The sequence below is a fragment of the Zootoca vivipara genome, chromosome 1 (assembly GCF_963506605.1).
Source record: "Zootoca vivipara chromosome 1, rZooViv1.1, whole genome shotgun sequence".
NCBI classification, from domain to species: Eukaryota; Metazoa; Chordata; class Lepidosauria; order Squamata; family Lacertidae; genus Zootoca; species Zootoca vivipara.
In genome coordinates, this window is record NC_083276.1 from 47,643,240 (window position 1) to 47,656,011 (window position 12,772).

Sequence of the window (12,772 nt, forward strand, 5' to 3'; positions counted from 1 at the left end):
CCTTTTGTGGTTTTGGTGAATGAATGAATGAATGAATGAATGAGAAGGGTATGTGCCAATGTCCCTTATGAGTCTCTTCTACTGGCAGTGTCTGATTTCCAGAAAGTTGTGTAATTGGCAGCACAGCTGTCATTTTAGCCAAACCCGTTTAAAGCAGTGTAGACTCAGCATTAGTCACTATCTTACACATGGGTAGGCAAACTAAGGCCTGGGGCCCGGATCTTGCCCAATTGCCTTCTAAATCCGGCCTGCGGACCGTCCAGGAATCAGCGTGTTTTTACATGAGTAGAATGTGTCTTTTTATTTAAAATGCATCTCTGGGTTATTTGTGGGGCCTGCCTGGTGTTTTTACATAAGTAGAATGTGTGCTTTTATTTAAAATGCATTTCTGGGTTATTTGTGGGGCATAGGAATTCATTCATCCCCCCCCCCAAGGTCTGAGGGACAGTGGACCGGCCCCCTGCTGAAAAAGTTTGCTGACCCCTGATCTTACAGGTACCCTACCTGCAATTCACACAAAACCTGGATTTGGGCTATTATGTCAGGAATTAACAAAGTTGATTAACTGATCACTTATCTCAGTTTCCTGAAACATTGAACATCTTGAAACATTTGCAATATGAACTGATCTTAATGTTAATTGTCTGATCTGGATATGTTTGCTATATCCATTTGAAGCATCCCCACAAACAGTGTGCAGCCTTTTCATATTGTGAGTTACAAAAAATATACAGTGTGAATTGTGAGAATACTTCAAATGATTGTAAAAGCATATATAGATTAGGCAACTAACTATGCAGATCCATCAGCTGTTCAAAATCAACTACAAAACTCCTTGGGTGGTATTCAACTAAACAGTTACAACAGGTGTAGGCAACCTAAGGCCCGTGGGCCGATGTGGCCCAATCGCCTTCTCAATCCGGCCTGCAGACGGTCCGGGAATCAGTGTATTTTTACATGAATATAATGTGCCCTTTTATTTAAACTGCACTATCTGGGTTATTTGTGGGGCATAGGAATTCGTTGATTTTTCTCTCTTCAAAATATAGTCCGGCCCACCACATGGTGTGAGGAACAGTGGACCAGCCCACAGCTGAAAAAAGTTGCTGACCCCTGAGTTACACTGTGCAGCTAAAAGCTGTTGTGCTAGAGTCACTTCCTTGCCCTCTCCTCTCCCCACATACACATACATACATACATCTGCTGTAGAGGGTTGGAGGATTCCCCAGAGCAGATTTAGCAGGGGGGTGGGGAGTATGCAAGGAAAGGAGAGGGCATTGAAGTAATATTGAACAGCTAAAATCCATTGTGGTACAGTACCCTTTTAGTTGTGTACCAGCCCATTTATTTGGATAGCGTTTAAAATCCAGCACATGAAGAAAACGCGCTCCTGGTACTTCAAACCAGTGGAAAATACCTGGTATAAAAAGAGGGACAGCAAACTTCCCCCAAAGGTGCTAAGACACCAAGCACAGCATGTGAAAACTAACAATTGGCTCTTAAACAACTTGTAACTATTTGAGTAAGGAAAAAAAATGAGAGGCTAATTTTGTAGATGTTTATACAGGAATAGCACATCATGGATAGCCTTACAGGTGGAAGGGGGAATAAATGCATTGTCCCTTAATTAAGAAACTGACACATTGCAATTGATTAGTACTATTTCATTGGCATTGCTTTCAAATGCAGAAATGTGCCAGCCCTCTACATGACCAGTGAAATTGATTGTTGAATTGCCCCATCCATATTTCTTCTATTTCCCACTTCCAAGTGTGCCCATCCTATACAATAATGTCCATGTTGTCCCTGCGTCCAGATGTCCCGTGTGTCCCTGGGGTACTGCGCATGTCCCCCAGAGACACAGGGATTGGACGGAGGGACAACCAGGGACACAGGGATTGGACCCGTGCTCTCGGGACACAGGGAACAGCCAACTGCCGCTCCGCCAACCGCCGCTCCGAAGCCCAGTCTCATGCTGGAGGTGCGCGGTGAGGCGGCGGGGGAGAGAAGCGCTCCCCCCCCCCGGCAGCCTTGCCGCACACCTCCGGCATGGGACGGCGCTTCCTCGGGGAACCCGAGGAAGCCGAAGCGGCAGCGGGCGCGGAGGGAGGCCCGCTTTGGCTTGGCAGCGGCGGGAAGAAGGGGAGGAATTCCTCCCCTTTTTCCCGCCGCCGCCAAGCCAGTCCCGGAGCCGAATTGCGGCGCGGCGGGGTTTTTCGCCGTTTGCCTCCCCCTCGAGGGAAGGCAAACGGCGAAAAGCCCCCGCTGCGGACTGGCTTGGCGGTGGCGGGAACATCCCGCCACCGCCAAGCCAGTCCCGGAGCCGAATTGCGGCGCGGCGGGGTTTTTCGCCGTTTGCCTCCCCCTCGAGGGAAGGCAAACGGCGAAAAGCCCCCGCTGCGGACTGGCTTGGCGGTGGCGGAAACATCCCGCCACCGCCAAGCCAGTCCCGGAGCCGAATTGCGGCGCGGCGGGGTTTTTCGCTGTTTGCCTCCCCCAGGGGAAGGCAAACGGCGAAAAACCCCCGCTGCGGACTGGCTTGGCGGTGGCGGGAACATCCCGCCACCGCCAAGCCAGTCCCGGAGCCGAATTGCGGCGCGGCGGGGTTTTTCGCCGTTTGCCTCCCCCTCAGGGGAAGGCAAACGGCGAAAAGCCCCCGCTGCGAACTGGCTTGGTGGTGGCGGGAAGACCCGCCACCGCCAAGCCAGTCCCGGCAGGCCGCTTCCTCTAGCGCCCGTTTTTAAACGGGCTAAAATCCACTAGTCCTATATAATAAAGTCCAAGTTGTCCCTGCGTCCAAGCTGTCCCGTGTGTCCCTGGGTCACTGTGCATGTCCCCCAGGCACACAGGGATTGGACGGAGAGACAGGACGCACACGCGCTCTCTCTCTCTCCCCCCCCACCTCTGCCTCCCATTTCCCTGCGGCCGCCAACTGCCGTTCCTGGCCGGACAGCCGTTGGGACTTGGAGCGGAGTGGCGGGGGCAAAGAAATATGTGTTATTGGGGGGAGTTGAGAAGCAAGGAAACCGTAGCGCCGCTCGGAGGAGGAAATGCCTTTGAAACCCCGGCTCCCCTGGGCTTAGGCAGCCCCAGCCTCCGCTAAAGTCCGATCCTGCATGAAACAGGTGGCCTCTAAGGGAAATCCACGAATTAAAGTCCAGGCAGGAGGCAGATCTCGGCTCTAACATCATCCGCTGCTGTGCCTGCTTGGATTTTTGTGTGTGCGTGTTTTCATGTCCGACCATTTATTGCTGTAAAACAAAGATATAGAACGGGATGCCTTCATTTTCCTTTCCTCTCCCTCTCCCTCCCTCCCCGAGGGTGTTTACTTTTCTTTTTTCCTCCACAATAGGAGAGGGGGAAAGAGGAACGCTCCAGGAAGTGAAGCACCCCCCCCAAAAAAAAATCCAGGATCCTTACAGGTTGGGGACACGCAATGGTTAAACAAACATTTAAAAACAGTATACCACTTTTTCAATAACTAACATTGAGGCAGAGTCGCCTCTGAAATTCTGTAGGACAAACATTTTTTAAAAAGTACTGAGGAGCACTCTAGGTGTCCACCAGTCCTTTAATCTTCTTGAGGGTGGACATGGAAAGGCTTTTGCGCTTTCTACTCGCTCCTGCCCCTCCCGCAGCCCAGCCTCCCCTGGAGAATGAGAGAGGGAGAGAGAGAGACAGAGCGATCAGACTGTGAGCAGCAGGAGGAGGAGGAGGAGGAGCGGCTGCAGCAGCTTGGCTGCACCAGGCAGCTCATGAAAAGGCTTTTCTGCTTTCTACACGCTCCTGGCTCCTGCCCCTCCCGCAGCCCAGCCTCCCCTGGAGAATGAGAGAGAGAGGGCGGGGACTGAGGGAAGGGACAAATTTGTTGATCTTCCACTGGGTAAGCCAGATCTGCCACAAGCCTACCACTGTGCCTGGGAGACTTATGGGAGGACAGAATTCACAAAATGTAAAATGCCATTAACAGCATTTATATATGGTCAAACTATCTCTCTGCTTTCTGGAACAACATGTCCCTGCCGTGTCCTTCAGGGAGATACTGGGAATGTCTTTTTAAAAATGTGTTCTGCAGATTTCAAACTTGGGGCAATACCTTGATTTTAGTAAATGGACACAACATATCATCAGTACACTGCTTCTCTTCCATCCCTCCACTCATAGTAAATGGGGACAATGAAAGTTTCAGAACAGGCTTGAGTTTCAACCAGATCCGTTATGAGTGTCAGTTTACCAACAGTCCCATGCTTCAGAAACCAATACAGATCAGGAGATTGCAGAGTAAATGAATTTACATGTATTTTAGACACAGAAAATATTTCCCAATGTGCAAGTTGGTGGGGGGGGGGAGGCAAGCAGAGCTGCTTTGAGAAAGTAAAGATGCTATTTATGCTGCAGCATTGCAGACACTATTGCACTGACCTGAGTAGGCTTCTTCTCAATGCTTCTCAAGTTGCATTGTTCCACCACATATGTTCTAGCAGCAGCAGGAGCGCGACCCCCTCTGGGTGGGACAATGGCGGGACCCCCTCCTCCCACCTCCTGGCAGCTCCGGCCGCCCCTCGCAGCTCGAAAACCTTCCTCAGGCCTCATTTCGCCCCCTTCGGAGGCCGGCTGGGAAAATGCCTCCACGACGAGCGGGGCTCACGGCTTCCCCTCAGCCCCCTTCCCTTTGTCTCGCCTCCCTACCCCCTTTTCCCAGCGGCAGGAGCAGAGCTCGCTCCTAAACTCATTGTCGGTTGTCGGGCAGCAATGCCTCTGAGCGTGTGCAGAGTGCCCGCACTTTTCTAGCGCCCGTTTACCTAACGGGCTGAATGACACTAGTAAGGTATAAAGCAGCTGTGGAGTATCCTCAGTCTGGAGCCAAATTTAATCTGCCCTCGGAGTCTTTTCCAGCTGTAATACGGTGAGGAGAAATGGTTTTGATGTTGTACAAAAGGTGCAACTACAGCTCCTTTCTGAGCAAGAAGATCAAACCACAAAGGGAAATTTTTAGACCAACTCATGTTCCTTGCAAATACAGTTCTACCTTGGTTTTCGAACAGCTTAGTTCTCAAACATTTTGGCTCCCAAATGCTGCAAATCCAGAAGTGACTGTTCCAGTTTGAGAACCATTTTTGGAAGCCGAACCTCTAAAGGGGCTTCTGTGGTCTTATATGCAGGAATATACAGTAATCTCACAAGGTGACTGAAGCAGTTTATTTACCAAAATCGGGCCTAAAGCTCATAGTTTTCTGCATCCAATAACTTGAATTCCCTGTGTTGAGTTATCAATGCTAAGTCTTAGCATATTCCTTTTGTGGTTTTGGTGAATGAATGAATGAATGAATGAATGAGAAGGGTATGTGCCAATGTCCCTTATGAGTCTCTTCTACTGGCAGTGTCTGATTTCCAGAAAGTTGTGTAATTGGCAGCACAGCTGTCATTTTAGCCAAACCCGTTTAAAGCAGTGTAGACTCAGCATTAGTCACTATCTTACACATGGGTAGGCAAACTAAGGCCTGGGGCCCGGATCTTGCCCAATTGCCTTCTAAATCCGGCCTGCGGACCGTCCAGGAATCAGCGTGTTTTTACATGAGTAGAATGTGTCTTTTTATTTAAAATGCATCTCTGGGTTATTTGTGGGGCCTGCCTGGTGTTTTTACATAAGTAGAATGTGTGCTTTTATTTAAAATGCATTTCTGGGTTATTTGTGGGGCATAGGAATTCATTCATCCCCCCCCCCAAGGTCTGAGGGACAGTGGACCGGCCCCCTGCTGAAAAAGTTTGCTGACCCCTGATCTTACAGGTACCCTACCTGCAATTCACACAAAACCTGGATTTGGGCTATTATGTCAGGAATTAACAAAGTTGATTAACTGATCACTTATCTCAGTTTCCTGAAACATTGAACATCTTGAAACATTTGCAATATGAACTGATCTTAATGTTAATTGTCTGATCTGGATATGTTTGCTATATCCATTTGAAGCATCCCCACAAACAGTGTGCAGCCTTTTCATATTGTGAGTTACAAAAAATATACAGTGTGAATTGTGAGAATACTTCAAATGATTGTAAAAGCATATATAGATTAGGCAACTAACTATGCAGATCCATCAGCTGTTCAAAATCAACTACAAAACTCCTTGGGTGGTATTCAACTAAACAGTTACAACAGGTGTAGGCAACCTAAGGCCCGTGGGCCGATGTGGCCCAATCGCCTTCTCAATCCGGCCTGCAGACGGTCCGGGAATCAGTGTATTTTTACATGAATATAATGTGCCCTTTTATTTAAACTGCACTATCTGGGTTATTTGTGGGGCATAGGAATTCGTTGATTTTTCTCTCTTCAAAATATAGTCCGGCCCACCACATGGTGTGAGGAACAGTGGACCAGCCCACAGCTGAAAAAAGTTGCTGACCCCTGAGTTACACTGTGCAGCTAAAAGCTGTTGTGCTAGAGTCACTTCCTTGCCCTCTCCTCTCCCCACATACACATACATACATACATCTGCTGTAGAGGGTTGGAGGATTCCCCAGAGCAGATTTAGCAGGGGGGTGGGGAGTATGCAAGGAAAGGAGAGGGCATTGAAGTAATATTGAACAGCTAAAATCCATTGTGGTACAGTACCCTTTTAGTTGTGTACCAGCCCATTTATTTGGATAGCGTTTAAAATCCAGCACATGAAGAAAACGCGCTCCTGGTACTTCAAACCAGTGGAAAATACCTGGTATAAAAAGAGGGACAGCAAACTTCCCCCAAAGGTGCTAAGACACCAAGCACAGCATGTGAAAACTAACAATTGGCTCTTAAACAACTTGTAACTATTTGAGTAAGGAAAAAAAATGAGAGGCTAATTTTGTAGATGTTTATACAGGAATAGCACATCATGGATAGCCTTACAGGTGGAAGGGGGAATAAATGCATTGTCCCTTAATTAAGAAACTGACACATTGCAATTGATTAGTACTATTTCATTGGCATTGCTTTCAAATGCAGAAATGTGCCAGCCCTCTACATGACCAGTGAAATTGATTGTTGAATTGCCCCATCCATATTTCTTCTATTTCCCACTTCCAAGTGTGCCCATCCTATATAATAAAGTCCAAGTTGTCCCTGCGTCCAAGCTGTCCCGTGTGTCCCTGGGTCACTGTGCATGTCCCCCAGGCACACAGGGATTGGACGGAGAGACAGGACGCACACGCGCTCTCTCTCTCTCCCCCCCCACCTCTGCCTCCCATTTCCCTGCGGCCGCCAACTGCCGTTCCTGGCCGGACAGCCGTTGGGACTTGGAGCGGAGTGGCGGGGGCAAAGAAATATGTGTTATTGGGGGGAGTTGAGAAGCAAGGAAACCGTAGCGCCGCTCGGAGGAGGAAATGCCTTTGAAACCCCGGCTCCCCTGGGCTTAGGCAGCCCCAGCCTCCGCTAAAGTCCGATCCTGCATGAAACAGGTGGCCTCTAAGGGAAATCCACGAATTAAAGTCCAGGCAGGAGGCAGATCTCGGCTCTAACATCATCCGCTGCTGTGCCTGCTTGGATTTTTGTGTGTGCGTGTTTTCATGTCCGACCATTTATTGCTGTAAAACAAAGATATAGAACGGGATGCCTTCATTTTCCTTTCCTCTCCCTCTCCCTCCCTCCCCGAGGGTGTTTACTTTTCTTTTTTCCTCCACAATAGGAGAGGGGGAAAGAGGAACGCTCCAGGAAGTGAAGCACCCCCCCCCCAAAAAAAATCCAGGATCCTTACAGGTTGGGGACACGCAATGGTTAAACAAACATTTAAAAACAGTATACCACTTTTTCAATAACTAACATTGAGGCAGAGTCGCCTCTGAAATTCTGTAGGACAAACATTTTTTAAAAAGTACTGAGGAGCACTCTAGGTGTCCACCAGTCCTTTAATCTTCTTGAGGGTGGACATGGAAAGGCTTTTGCGCTTTCTACTCGCTCCTGCCCCTCCCGCAGCCCAGCCTCCCCTGGAGAATGAGAGAGGGAGAGAGAGAGACAGAGCGATCAGACTGTGAGCAGCAGGAGGAGGAGGAGGAGGAGCGGCTGCAGCAGCTTGGCTGCACCAGGCAGCTCATGAAAAGGCTTTTCTGCTTTCTACACGCTCCTGGCTCCTGCCCCTCCCGCAGCCCAGCCTCCCCTGGAGAATGAGAGAGAGAGGGCGGGGACTGAGGGAAGGGACAAATTTGTTGATCTTCCACTGGGTAAGCCAGATCTGCCACAAGCCTACCACTGTGCCTGGGAGACTTATGGGAGGACAGAATTCACAAAATGTAAAATGCCATTAACAGCATTTATATATGGTCAAACTATCTCTCTGCTTTCTGGAACAACATGTCCCTGCCGTGTCCTTCAGGGAGATACTGGGAATGTCTTTTTAAAAATGTGTTCTGCAGATTTCAAACTTGGGGCAATACCTTGATTTTAGTAAATGGACACAACATATCATCAGTACACTGCTTCTCTTCCATCCCTCCACTCATAGTAAATGGGGACAATGAAAGTTTCAGAACAGGCTTGAGTTTCAACCAGATCCGTTATGAGTGTCAGTTTACCAACAGTCCCATGCTTCAGAAACCAATACAGATCAGGAGATTGCAGAGTAAATGAATTTACATGTATTTTAGACACAGAAAATATTTCCCAATGTGCAAGTTGGTGGGGGGGGGGGAGGCAAGCAGAGCTGCTTTGAGAAAGTAAAGATGCTATTTATGCTGCAGCATTGCAGACACTATTGCACTGACCTGAGTAGGCTTCTTCTCAATGCTTCTCAAGTTGCATTGTTCCACCACATATGTTCTAGCAGCAGCAGGAGCGCAACCCCCTCTGGGTGGGACAATGGCGGGACCCCCTCCTCCCACCTCCTGGCAGCTCCGGCCGCCCCTCGCAGCTCGAAAACCTTCCTCAGGCCTCATTTCGCCCCCTTCGGAGGCCGGCTGGGAAAATGCCTCCACGACGAGCGGGGCTCACGGCTTCCCCTCAGCCCCCTTCCCTTTGTCTCGCCTCCCTACCCCCTTTTCCCAGCGGCAGGAGCAGAGCTCGCTCCTAAACTCATTGTCGGTTGTCGGGCAGCAATGCCTCTGAGCGTGTGCAGAGTGCCCGCACTTTTCTAGCGCCCGTTTACCTAACGGGCTGAATGACACTAGTAAGGTATAAAGCAGCTGTGGAGTATCCTCAGTCTGGAGCCAAATTTAATCTGCCCTCGGAGTCTTTTCCAGCTGTAATACGGTGAGGAGAAATGGTTTTGATGTTGTACAAAAGGTGCAACTACAGCTCCTTTCTGAGCAAGAAGATCAAACCACAAAGGGAAATTTTTAGACCAACTCATGTTCCTTGCAAATACAGTTCTACCTTGGTTTTCGAACAGCTTAGTTCTCAAACATTTTGGCTCCCAAATGCTGCAAATCCAGAAGTGACTGTTCCAGTTTGAGAACCATTTTTGGAAGCCGAACCTCTAAAGGGGCTTCTGTGGCTTCTGTTTGGCTGCAGGTTTTCTAATGTTTTGGAAGTCAAACGGACTTCTGGTATTGATGCAAAAAGTAGTCTATGCATTTGGCAACTGCCTGCCACTGCTTTAGATAGCTATGTTAGGACTTGCATTTCAGCTGTGCATTGGCCCTATTTGCATTCTATTGCTGGTATTTGGGGTGGATCCAAAAGTGCATTGGAAAACACATCTAACTGCTTCAAAATTTACCAAATTCTGCTCTTTGTCATGTGTATTCTTCCATTCCTTTCAGAAGAGATTGATGCTGTTTATCTGTTCCCTGCTCTTTGAGAATAAAAAATGAACAAAAAGCAGCTTTGTTATAAAGCAGCTGAAAAATGAAGAGCAGTGGCTTCAAGTGTGTTTGGTAACTAAAAAATAAAAATTCCTGTAGCACCTTTAGATACTTTGCCTTTGCTGTAGATTGCTGCAGCTTTCTTCCTTCTGATATGGAAGTACAGACAAGATTTAACAGCAGTAGTTTCATAACTGAGAGCTCTCAGTAGTTTAGAGAAGTACAACTTGAAAAAGTGGCTGTGACTTGTGAAGTATGGTAAACGTGATGTCATCAACTGATGAAAGTATGCTTCTCTTGAGCAATCCTTGCAACCCAGACAAGTTGAGATTTAACCGCCGCTTCTTGTTAGGAAAAAAGATTAATTCTGTCACATGATTCACTGACTAATTTTTTCAGGTATTAGAGCAGGGGTCCCCAGACTTACCGGCGTTTGGGCCGGTTCCCACCTCGCCGATCGCGCGGCGGGCCAGAGGGCGGGGGAGTGCGCGCCCGTGCGCATGCGCATGGGCGCTTACTGGCGTGGCGGCGCGCTTCCAGGGTGGGAAAAGCGCCGAAAATCTGTTGTGCGCATGCGCATGGGCCTCCCCCGACCCGGAAGTGCACCAGAAATGACTTACGCTGCGCGCCGTAAGAGCGGGCGGCGGGGGTCGTCGCGGGCCAGATTGGCAGGCTAATTGGGCCGCATTCGGCCCCCGGGCCGTAGTCTGGGGACCCCTGTATTAGAGCAAACCTTGTGGTTACAAATTCCAGAGCCACAAAGTATTGTTACCGCACGTATCTCACAAATGAAAATTGGATACATTCAAAAGAATGAAGAGCAGTTGTGACTCACTCCCAACTTATGATGAAGTGGCAAAGCAAGATAAACAGTGAAAGTACACAAAAACATAGAAAAGGGGACAATTGCTTTCTATAGTGTTCCTATTGAGCCTCCATCACATTGTTGTCATGCTTGCCAATGAATCAACTTATCAGTGCCACATTGGAGTTTTCTTTTGTAACGTTTCTGTTGACATACATAAACGTCAGAGTCTGTTACATAAGGTGCAATACACTCATTGGCGTCTATGCATAGCTAGGAATTTTTGCCTTTGCTTAAATTGGCTCTGTGGGTTAAACCACTGAGCCTAGGGCTTGCTGATCAGAAGGTCGGCGGTTCGAATCCCTGTGACGGGGTGAGCTCCCGTTGCTCGGTCCCAGCTCCTGCCAACCTAGCAGTTCGAAAGCACATCAAAATGCAAGTAGATAAATAGGAACCGCTACAGCGGGAAGGTAAACGGCGTTTCCATGTGCTGCTCTGGTTCGGCAGAAGCAGCTTTGTCATGCTGGCCACATGACCTGGAAGCTGTCTTCGGACAAACGCCGGCTCCCTCGGCCAATAATGCGAGATGAGCGCGCAACCCCAGAGTCGGTCACGACTGGACCTAATGGTCAGGGGTCCCTTTACCTTTACCTTACAGCGGGAAAGTAAACGGCATTTCCGTGTGCTGCTCTGGTTCGCCAGAAGCGGCTTTGTCATGCTGGCCCCATGACTTGGAAGCTGTACGCTGGCTCCCTCGGCCAATAACGTGAGGTGAGTGGCACAACCCCAGAGTCGGTCACGACTGGACCTAATGGTCAGGGGTCCCTTGACCTTTACCTTTAAATTGGCTTTAAAACCTAATTTACATAGCTGTCAAGCACAGGCCATTTCAGTTTTGCTTTAACCAGACTTGATCATTTGGAAGCAAATGAAGCTATAAGGTTTACGTACAATTGAGATCACCTACACACCAGGTGCGCAGAGCTGGGCCCAAAATTGGGGGGAGGGCCATTGCACATGCATGATGTCACAAGTGTGGTGCTCCCCCCCCCGGCCAGGACACACAGGTGTCCCTTTGAGGATTGTCAGAGCGCCTTCCTGGAAGGCACTCTGGCATTTGCGACGGGGAGTGTGAAGGTCGCCCTCCATTGCCCTCCACGCCTCCTGCACTCGCCGGAGGTGGTGGGGGATGGCAGCCCCCTATAAATATTGAGGGGGCTGAAGCCCCTTCTTCCCCCTATAGCTGGAGCTATTAAATCAAATATTAAAGCAAGTGCCAATTTCCCTCTTTTTGAGCAATTGGCATATTGATACATCAGTATAATTTCTGCTCAAGAGAGAGCTCAGATTTCATAGGATAGATAAATGCTGTTCATGGGAACATGGACATTCCCCTGGTTTTCCATTTATTTGGTCTTGTTCAAGGGAGAGCTGCAAACAAAAAGCAGGAGGGAGGGGGAAAAAACCCCTTAAAGGGATAAAGTAAGTGAAACTAGCTTGAATATAAATGGCTTCATAATTACACTTTTTTTCCCTCCTGGCTCCATGCCAGAAACTCGTATAGAAAAGGCAGTCCTGGTGTCAGATGACTGTGTCTCAAGGCTTCAGCCACAGTAATACTATCTGCACATAGTACACTGCAATTGCATCAGGTTGTGATGCAACTTTGCAGGTTTGAAGTTTGTAGACGGACTGATTTGCAATGCATAGTAATGCCAAATGATGTGGGTTTTATCTGGCTGATCATCCTTTTGAGATAAAGAGAGCACAGTGCCAAAAATATATAGTAGGTTTGGTGAACAGTCTTCATTTTGTTAATCTTTAACTGTGTTTTGTGTGTCTGTGCTATTATACCCTTTGCACATACGTAATAATCACACTAAATGTACTACATGGATTACCCCATCATCTTGGGGAGGTGGGTCTTGTTAACTGAAAATACTTATTTGATGGCTAACCCGAGAACACTGGAAGCTATAGCTTTACTGAAGCTAAGGAAGTGTGGATCTGGTTAGCACTCTGGATGTGAGATTGTGGAGAGCTCCATGTAAAAGAACGATGTGTATTTAAGGAATATTTTAAATATCGATCCTATTTTCCAGTATAAAGTAATGAGCTAAAGCAGGAAATATAAAGTTAGTTTAGGGGGATTATGTTAACATTTAAATTTCACTTTAATATGTCTTTAATCTGTTT

The 12,772-nt window shown here is 48.2% G+C and overlaps 1 protein-coding gene across 1 annotated transcript in view; it reads left to right on the top strand.

The window, feature by feature from the left end:
* Positions 1 to 12,772, top strand: part of ARG2 (arginase 2) — a 29,664-nt gene that overhangs the window by 11,322 nt on the left and 5,570 nt on the right. The gene's annotated exons all lie outside the window — the stretch shown is intronic.